Genomic DNA, 11,163 nt, shown 5'->3' with positions numbered 1-11,163 from the left:
ATTGAAAACCAAGTCAGAATTCTGCTAAGGGCCAACATATGCCAATTATTAGGGCCAGTAAGTAAACATAACAAAGAGAATAAAGTACACAATAATTATGACATTTACATGCATACATCACCGAAGAATTTGTGAAACACTTAGGTGTTTGTATTTATTTGTCACATTTTAAATCATTACAAATATTTGAGAGGAAGGTTCTGGGTTATGATTATCTCTAATTTACTGAGAACAGACCTGAGACTAAAAATGATTCAGTGACTATCCACCCTGAGTAGTTCTGTGACTTCTTAGGGAGAGAATATAGATACTTCTTTATGTCATGAACAACTTATGATTTTCTGACTTCAAAGTATATTTCTTATGAAAGAAAGATGTTTTTGTAGCACATTATCCCAGGCTAAGCAAAAGTGTGATGTGGAGACCAGTTGTGACTTGGTCATGAGGGCACCCATTCATGGGAGGCACGGATATATTAGATGGAAGTTGTTTATGTGAGTTCCTGGGTCAGAAATGGGAAATATGAAGAGATGGGTAGAGAGGTCTATGAGGGGATGTTTTTTTCCAAGCAATCAAGTATAATGGCCCAAGAGAGAAAGAGAGAGAGAGAGAGAGAGAGAGAGAGAAGTAATGAGACATGAGCTGGAATGTGGGACTGGGATGAGGTTTGGCCAGCTGGATCAAGGTAAGGTGATAGGGCAGAGGCAGAGACAATGCTGTGAAGCCCAAATAACAAAGACTTTTATAGTGGAACATGGAATAGGACTCCCATGTAGGGAAAACAGAATGGAACATAGCATATGCTCTTCAGTTGCCCTGAACTTGGGTAGCATCTGAAATGCTGGGCAAAATCCCTCTTGGTAGAGACACAGTACTTACTTAAAGAGCTTGGTATCCATGGTACTGATTAAACCACTTGTCAAACACCTTGTGGGCACCAAACACTAATGAGTGATCAGAGACAAAATCCAGAAGAAAGTCCCTCTTGGATAAATGCACAATTGGAAATAATTGGGTTGTTCTGAAATGGGTGTTAAAGCCCTGCATTTATGTAGTTGAGGACAAGGGAAAACAAAGCAAATTTCAGTGTTAAAAACGGTGTTTAACTTACAGGCTAGTGATACCAAGAGGCTCATCCGACTTTGGATCAGGTCATGATCCCACGATTCATGAGAACAAACCTCGCATCGGGCTCTGTGTTGTCAGCACAGAACCCGCTTCCGATCCTCTGTCCCCCTTTCTCTCTGCCCCTTGCCAGCTTGTCCTCTCTCTCTCAAAATAAATAAACTTTAACAAATAAAATTAAATTGAAATCTAGTATCTCAATGATGTAATACCACACCTAAAAGAATGAATAAGATGAAAAAGACAGTGTGAAGTTTTGGTGAGGATGAGAAATGACTAGATCTCACATGATGCTGGTGGGACTGTAGACGTGTGCAACCACTGTTGGGAGACGTGTACCAGACCAGAGTATATGTGAATCCTCTGACCCAATAATCCTACATGTAGGTTTAAGTCCAACAGAAATATGTACCTACGTCCATCAAAAGACATGTATAAGGAAGTTCAGAGCACCACTATTTGTAATAGGAAAAAAACTAGAAAGGACCAAAATGCCCATCAATGATCGTATGGATGATTAAACTTTGAAATAGTTACAGGCAGGATACTACACAATGATGAGAAGGAACAAACTACAACCACACTGAAAAATCTGGATGGAGCTCATGAACTTAATATTGAGCAAAAGAAGACAAAAAATATACATACCATATAATTCCACTTATCTAAATTCAAAACAGGCAAAAATAAATGAATGATGTCAGAGTAAAGGATCGTGTGATCCTGGGTGAAATGGGCAGCAGTGTTCACAAGGGGCATGAAGTAGATTTTTGGGATGAGGAAGGGTCTGAGTGCTGGTTACCTGGATATTTTTAAGTTGGGAAAATACCCTGAGTTGCATACTAATAATTTGCATGCTTTCTTATGTGCATGTTTTACTTTGATAAAAAATTTAAATCTTGATATTAAACATCAAATCAAAGCACTATGAAGTGATAAATATATATATCACAGATATATATATATTTACATATAAGTGATATATATATGTGTGTATATATATATCACAAATAGTGGATACTCTGTCTTCATAACTGAATCAGTAAATTATGATCTCTGAGTTTTAGCTTCCTCATTTTAAAACTGGGGAAAATGGTATTTGTTCATAGAGTTGATTTGAAAATCTAGTGAGTTAGTGGGCATGAAAAGTAACTTTGTAAACTGTGAAAATATATACATATAGAAGTTATTCTTTTTGGAACAAAGCAAAAAGAGGTTTTAATTCTAATTTTTAAATGATTTTGCACTGTTAAAGAATAACTCCCTTTGACAAATGATAGTAATTTTAAGTGTTTTGGGTCAAGTTTTAAAAAGCAGGTTTGTCAATTATATAATGGTCTTTAATGTACCCAGATTGTTGCTTTTGTTTCAGAAAACAGAAAATTACATGATAGCTTGTAAACGGCACATTCAATTTCACACACTGAGAATGTTTGAAAAGCGAAAGGTCCACATATAATGCAGGAACTCAAATTTAATGGCGTCAAATGATACATAATTTGATTCGTTCAACACATTTCCAGAAATTAATCACTGAGTGTCAGTATCTTTCCATCCTTCATGACTTGGTTTGTCAAAAGAAAACTGCCCTTTTTGCCATAGCACTACTAATCAGTGTTAGTTGGATCTCTGGGTTTAGCATTTCAATCTTGTAGCTCAGCATCTGGAAACATTTTAAAAGGTCAGATTACTACTCCCTTATTCAATTTAGCAAAGTTTCACGAAACCTAATGAGCTTCCTTTCTGTGCCTCCCAACATGCTTAGCAACACCTTTACAAATCAATGGAAACTGTCAGAGTAAAAATTGGGAGGAAAGGAAATTGGAAAGCGTGTCCTATTGTGTCTTCCTTTCCCACTGATGTTTCTCTAGATCAGAGTGTCTCAACAGCATCTCAACAGAACTCTTAGGATAGCTAATTTCTTGTGGGCTGGACCTCTAGCAGCATGGTTGACCTCTAACCACACAAGGCCAACAGTACCCTCCCCCCAAGTGGTGACAAGCAAAAATGTCTCCAGCCACTGCCAAACGAGGCTGGGGGGGCGGGTGGGTGGGGTAAATTTTCCTCCAGTTGAGAATTGTGCTTCAGATGAATAGCTGCTAAGCCTTCAGTCTTCAGGTCTTCTTAAAGATGTCTATGCCTTCATACAAGTTCTTCCAAACTTTCTAGATAGTTTGGATGTAAGGTGCACCAAGGATGTGCAAATAGCCTGGGAGGTTGACAAACCCTGTTGTCCTGTGGGCACAGTGGGTCACTGTGTGGTATGCGTTTTTTAGAGCATACCATTATTGAAGATACTGAATTCTGAGGGGATCAGAGAGGACAGGAAAACAAAACATGGAAGAAGAGGCAATCATTGAAGGGGATGGAGAGGAAGTTCAGGTTTGCTGGAGAAGGGAACGCATGATGCCGCTTTGTGTCCCTCTGTACCTGGTGCATACTGGTGCTGCTCTGCTCATATTGCCTTACACATACTGGTGCAAGATGCCTCGCAATTGCTAGCAATTGACATTCTTTGCCTTTTTTTTTTCTGGCCACAGAAGCACCTTCAGCTTATGAGCAAGGGCTAAATCAAAGTGCAGAGAGGAGTTTTCTTGGGAGCAGCCCTCAGTCTCTGATATACTCGATGGGTAAATCATGATTCTGGCTCTCTTGTTCCTTGATAAATGAGAGTTCGTAGATAATGATCCCAGCTCCCTGGTCCCTTGACTGGAATATCCCTGAGCCATGTGTTCGGTGTGGACTCCCATAGTTTTCCCTGCATGACTGAACTCCAGCCTGTAACTTGGCTACCTCTCCTTCATTGTTTCCTTTCCTACTTCACAACCAGTATTTCCTTGGATCACCTCCAAGTACTCGTACTGAATCCTATTTGGAAGTTTGGTTCTAAGGAAAATCAGTGCAAGAGAGTCTGGTAAGGTACAGCTTAATGTTGTCACATTAGGTTTCAGAATATTCCAAACTCACAAAGCTAATCTTAGGAGAATTAGAATCCATAAGGCTTCCCCTGGTCCAAGAAAGAATACATTCTTCAGCTTTATGAGGAGTTACACAGTAATCACCCTTTTTAAAAGGGCAAACAGCACAACATCTGTATGTGGTGTTTTCTTAGTCTATTTTTTGTCATTTACTCATGTAGGCACAAAATGTTGCATGGTAATTCAAAGCTCTATGAACTGTAATTTACTCTTACAAGGTTATAATCTAGTAACAAACAATTTATAATGCCTGTTTATAGGGGGAAAAAGATTTCTACAGGACTCTGAACCTCCACCAAACAAGTAACCCCAGAGACAGAAATGTACTTTTGTTTCTTAAAACATAGCTTAGTCCCATCCCCCATTGAGAAAATGCAACGGCTTTTATTTAATGTCTGGGTTTATGAAGCTTTCCATATATAACCCTTCAGTATATTTTCCTTAAAATTCAACCAGGAATGGTCTTACATGATGACTTAAACCATCTATTGTAAAGAAATGTAGTGAAAAATGCACATTGGGGTGCCTGGGTGCCTCAGTTGGTTAAGTGTCTGACTTTGGCTCAGGTAATGACCTCACGGTTTGTGGGATCGCGCCTGACATTGTGCTCTGTGATGACAGCACGGAGCCTGGAGCCTGTTTCAGATTCTGTGTCCCCCTCTCTCTCTTCCCCTCCCCTGCTCATGTTCTGTCTGTCTGTCTCTCTCTCTCCCAAAAATAAATAAAAACATTAAAAAAATTTAAAAAAAGAAAAATGCACATTGAACTACAAGTGTTAAGTGTACATTGAACAAGCTGGAAGTGAGCATCAATATTTTATGCATATGAACATTTCTTCATTTATTTAATTGTTCTGAAATCAGGTTTAGAATTTTGACAAAATATATAGCATTTAAAAACTTTTTTGAACTCAAGACAATGCATGAAGTCTTTTAAACACACTGTATCTGTTTACTGATTGTCTACTTGATCAAAGATCCTATTTATTTTCATTATTTATCCACACAATCACATTTAAAATGAGGCTTTAAAAGCATATAAATGACCAAACCACAAAGGAAAGTTATGAAAGACAGAAACTAATAAAACTTTGAGAAAGAAAGATTTCATTTACAACAGGTAGAAATATTCAACACTGCAGCTAAGATAGTTAAACAAAAAACAACAACACTGCAGAGTAAGGACAATTGGAAATGAACAGAATAAAACATGACAGGACTAACCAAATGAAACACCAGACACAGACTGAATGCACTAATGTCTGTACCCACGTCCTTTGGCAGTACCCTCCTGCACGGACTTGGTTTGCCCATGTGGCTTGCTTTGGTCAGTAAGACAGTGTCAACTTGGTACAATCAAAGGCTTGAAACTATGCTTGTGTATTTTTATGCCATCTCTGCAGGGCCACCACTCCTCTGAGAACAAACCTGTACTAGCCTGCCAGAGGATAAGAGACCACAAAAAGCAGAGCTGAGCTGCTCTAGTTGAGACCATCCTAGATCAAACAGCCTCCAGGCACTGCACCAGCTAAATGTGGATGCTTGAGAGCTCAGACAAGTTAGCCATACTTGGCCCAGACACAGAACGGCACAGCAGACCCACAGACTTAATGGAAGTAACAAAATTTGTGTTTTATTTTTTTATTAATTTTTAATGTTTATTTATTTTTGAGAGAGAGACACAGAGAGACAGCACAAGTTGGGGAGGGGCAGAGAGAAGAGTGAGCTGTCAGCACAGAGCCTGATGTGGGGGCTTGAACCCAAAGACTGCAAGATCATGACCTGAGCCAAAGTTGGCCACTTAACCAACTGAGCCACCCAGGCAACCCTAAAGGTTGTTGTTTCAAAGCCACTAAATCTTAGAGTGGTTTGTCACTGAGAAATGTTAGATGTACTAGTATATTAGCATAGATGGTCAAAGATCACCAGAAAAGAAAACAATATGGGAAATGTTTGTCATGAGTGTGGGTTAGTTCTTATACTAACAATAGGATACCAGACACAAGAGTTAAACGTATCAAACAGATGTAGGCATCACAGAAAGTTTTTATGACTCCATTGTCAAAGGTGATTTCTCTATTAGGACATTTGCTTAACAAATACAAAGTAAAAAATACAGAGAGGAGATACAGAAGTGCCACTGTTCAACAAATATCACTCAGTACTGAGATTAAATTCTCACATCGAATCTTCATGTTACATTTGAACTCCTGGCCAAATTAATCAAAGCTTTGGAATTTTACTAGAAATTATTAATTGTATTTAGAAATATGGTAATGGACATATGCCATCTATGCTATATATGCTACAACGTTAGTATGTTTCAGCATGATTTTTAAATGCTACTGATTTCAAGTAAAGTACAATTGCAATTGTTTTCATAATAATTATTTTGGTAATGCTTTAAAAAAAGTAAATAAGTAAGACTAGTAAATCTCTAATATGCAAATTAGAGATTTGCTGCATATTAGAATTACCTGAAGAGTTTTTTTTTTTTTTTTTTTTTAAATCTCACTGCTGAAGTGACACCCCAGAGAAAATACACTAGAATCATGGGACTGTGACCCAGGCATCAAAAGTTTTTTCAGGTTTCTCAGGTGATTTCCATGTGTAGCCAAGTTTGAGAACCAATGACCTTAGTCCTGGATCCATGCTGTCCAATGTGACAACCACTAGTCACATGTGGCTACTAATTATTTGAAATTTGACGAGTTTAAATTGAGTCAAGCTGTAAGTGAAAAATACACACCAGCTTTCAAAGAAGTAGTTTTAAAACAAATGTAAAATATGTCATAAACAATTTTTATAGTTATTACATATTGAAATGATAATATTTTGAACATTTGGATTAAATAAAATATATTATTAAAGTTAATTTCACTTGTTTGGTTTTACTTTTTAAAATGTGACTACCAGAGGGTGCCTGGGTGGCTTAGTCGGTTAAGCGTCCGACTTTCGCTTAGGTCATGATCTCGCAGTTCATAGGTTCGAGCCCTGCGTCGGGCTCTGTGCTGACTGCCAGCTCAGAGGCTGGAGCCTACTTCAGTCTGTGACTCCCTCTCTCTCTGACCCTCCCCTGCTCACGCTGTCTCTCTCTCTCTCCTAGAAATAAATAAAAACATTAAAAAAAAAAATAAAATGTGACTACCTGGAAACTTAATATTACATATGTATTTGCATTTGTGGCTGTTTGTTTGTTTGTTTTTTCTATTAGATAGCACTGACCTAGACTGTCTAACTAAACTAGAATATAAAGTATGGAAACAATTATATTAATATTCATTATGACTTTACAAAACCTTGCTTAATGAAGTATGTGCTTACATTCCACAAAACTGGATATAATATTCTGTAGGAGTTTTGTTTTTAAAGAAAAGACCCTCTGTAACCCAATACTGCATTTGTTACACTGTTTTTTATCATTGCTTATGCAAAATAACTTATATGTATTTAATTTTTATGATTATACTCAATTTAATATTTTAAAGGTCATACTGATTTAAAGTTTATTTGATATTTAAAAACAAACATATAATTAAAATGTGCAAAAGTCAGCATGTTGAAAAGCTGTGTCAACCAATCACATTTTATCAGTGGGATAAAATATTAAAAAGGGAGGTGAAGCCTGTAAGGAATAACCAGAATTGTGCCATGTTATTAAATTCTGATTTCTCATGATCAAATATGCTTATAGGAAGAAACACTTATATTGCCATTCTCTCTACTGGGTGATCAACATTCTACTTGTGATACTGATCAAATTGAATTCATTTGAACATTTGAATAGTGTTACTAAGAAAACTTATGGCGAGTACTACGTAGGAATAGAGTAGAGCTAATTGTGTTTTAAGTCTAATTTTAAACCATTTAATGCAAGCACACTGGTTAAATTTAAAAGGCAACATTCCAGGGTTTGTAATTAAAAAAAAAGAAAAAAATCTGGCCCAGGTTGTATTTTAACTTATTTCACATCTCCTATTATCATCATTATTATTCATCATATGATAATTAACATCCATGGCTGGAGGCCATCCCTTTCGATTTTATTAAAACTCTTCCTTTTCTAGTATAGGGTTTTCTTTAATCCCAGATTAATTTATTTCGCATTCACCATGGCAAAGCTTCTGAAATGAATATATTCACAAATTCTCAAAATAAAATATCCTGAGTATTTAAATTTTTTCTTTTTTAACATTTATTCATTTTTGAGAGACAGAGCGCAAGCAGGGGAGAGGCAGAGAGGGAGGGAGACACAAAATCCAAAACAGGCTCCAGGCTCCTGATGTCAGCACAGTGCCAGACATGGGGCTCCAACCCAGGAACTGCAAGACCATGACCTGACACTTACTGACTGAGCCACCCAGGCGCCCTATCCTGAGTATTTAATGATTACTAAAACGCTAGGTAGTTTCTCCAGAATCACTAGGTTTTGTAAATCCTGGAGTTAGTTTACTCTCACCCATGGTGGAAAATTTCACTTACAGCCAAAAGGTAAAAGGTCATCACATTATGACAGAGCTGGTTATAGGACATCAGCATGGTCATCTTTTCCACCTGTCTAATAGTTTCCAACTCAACCATTCCTTATTCTTTTATAAACCCAAACCCCAAACCCCACATTCATTATTTTCATTTTAGGTTGTTTTTGTTTTTGTTTCTTCATAAATCTCCATTAGGTGAGGGGGAACTTATCCGCTTTTTTTCCTTAACTCCAAAGTTAAATTCTCCTTTAAACAAAATAACAGCCACAACAATAAAGAGAAAAAAAAGGGAAAAGGAGCTCTTACACCTGAATGAGTGATAATGTCTCTTCAACTCTACTACCTCTGACAGTTCAGAAGCAAGTGAGTCAGTGGAATGTGGAAGGTTATTTTAGTCAATATTTATCAACTTTGCTCAAAATGATTTTAAAAGATGATTGCTGCTCTGCCCCTCTGGCTGTACCACATGGAACAGCTCAAAGCTGAGGGCCACAATGGAGGCAGGCTTTGGAGAGAGAGCCCCCAGCATCAATCTCCTGAACAAGATTGACCTAATCATTTATGTTCCTGCTAAACCACTTGCCACATTCCACCTTATAGTTATGATTATTCATTTTCTTCTAGGCTCTTTGATAAATTCCCTGAGGGTAGGGATGTTGCCTAGTACATAATAAGTGGCAATATTTGTAGATTAAATGGAATATTTTATCAATTTTTGCAAGCTCCCAGTAACTATGGGCCTGCCCAAAAAAGAATTCAATAAATACACATGCACTACTCTGAGACTGGGAATTATTTCAAAAGTAAACTCTTCTTAGATTTCTCCTTCCAAAGTAGCATGTAGAGTGAATTGAACTGACACTTAAATTGGAATAAAATATTCAGATGTGAATTCATATCTCTGCTTTGCATGTTTGGTATTTTAAAAGTATAGCCAAAATCTATCTTAATAGCTCATTTGGCATTTACTTACAAATAATTAAAATATTCATATGTATCATCTTTTTAGCAGGTCAGAGTTACGAAGACCAAAATTTTCTGTCATCTCTTAAATCTGTTTATTAAATTTAAAATTATTACTCAGTGAACCGAGGAAATGCTATTACAGTGCCAATATCCACCTTTTCTCCTCTTTTGGTTTTGCCTTTGCAATTTGTTCATGAGTAATTCACACCCTAACATATGCTGCACACTTTACCTATTTTCATTCTTTTTTCATAACCTCACAAGTTGAAGATCATAATCTCTGTTTTTCAGATTGAGAGGGTAATTAACTTATGTAATCTTCATAGAATTGCAAGGTATATTAGTCAGGTTTCTCCAGAAGAACAGAACTAACATCTGTTTGTCTATGTATCTACCTACCTACCTATCTATCAAAAGAGAGAGAGACTGATTTTAAGGAACTCACATGATTGTGGAGGCTGGCAAGTCCACAGCCCGGAGGGTGGGCTGCCAGGCTGGACACCCTAGGGAAGAATTGCAGCTCACTCACAGACACTCTGCTGGCTGAATTCCTTCATTCCTTCGTATTCAGGGGATGTCTGTCTTTTTCTATTAGGTCCTTCAACCGACTGTATGAGGCCTACATGCACATTACGGAGAGCAATCTCCTTCACTCAAAGTCCACTGATTTAAATGTTCATCTTATCGTGGAAAAATACCTTCACAGAAACATGTAGAATATGCTTGGCCAAGTATCTGAGTGCTGTGGCAGAGCCCAAGTACCACATTAAAATTAACCTTCATGATTCCATTTTACAGATGAGCATAGTAAGATTCAGAGATACTAGTAATTGGCACAGTATCAGACAGTTTGTTATGGAACATTTGGGCTTTAGGAAAAGGGGTTTTTGTTTTCCAAAGCCTATATATAAGTTTTCAACCGACTAGAGCTAAGTTTTTCCAGGGCCCAACTCATGTTAAAAGAAACATTTAGTAACTGTAGCTGTGTGTCTTAGAGGTCTAATTTATCCACTAATAAATACCTACCAATGATGATGACCTAATCAAATGAAATAGGTATCTCTCATTGTAAACAGCTCCGTATCCCCAAAAAGGCAGTGACAAAGCTAGGGAATCCTGTCCTTCACAATCTCTGAAAACTTTTCCATGCTTTCCATTCCTGGTGCCAACACTAGAATTTAAGACCCTACCACTTCATACCAGAATTTACACTACATTGTATGTCTCTCACCTTTGTATTTCTAAGTTAATCAAACCACCGCCTCCCCTCTTTACCATTTTTCAAGCACAGATGAGAAAAGAAAAAACATTTGAGGTTAAGCGTTAAAAATAATTTCCGAAGGAGCTTCAACTACCCTTCCAGCCATTGTTTTTGCTCCTCACTATGAATGGATACATTCAGGTTAAACTTGTCCCCACCAGGGGTTGTGTATGTGTGTGTGTGTGTGTGTGTGTGTGTGTGTGTGTGTGTGTGTGTATTTATTTATTTATTTTTGCCCCTTATTCCTTTGTATTCATTCACCTTTCTCTCCAGGTGAATTTCTGACTCCAGCTCTTATTCTTCTAGGTTTCTCCGTGAAGTTTTCATCATCACCTCAATCTAGCAGCAACTCT

The sequence above is a fragment of the Hyaena hyaena genome, unplaced genomic scaffold, assembly GCF_003009895.1.
Source record: "Hyaena hyaena isolate Hyena2069 unplaced genomic scaffold, ASM300989v1 scaffold_735, whole genome shotgun sequence".
In the NCBI taxonomy this organism is placed as follows: Eukaryota; Metazoa; Chordata; class Mammalia; order Carnivora; family Hyaenidae; genus Hyaena; species Hyaena hyaena.
This window is presented reverse-complemented; position numbering follows the sequence as displayed.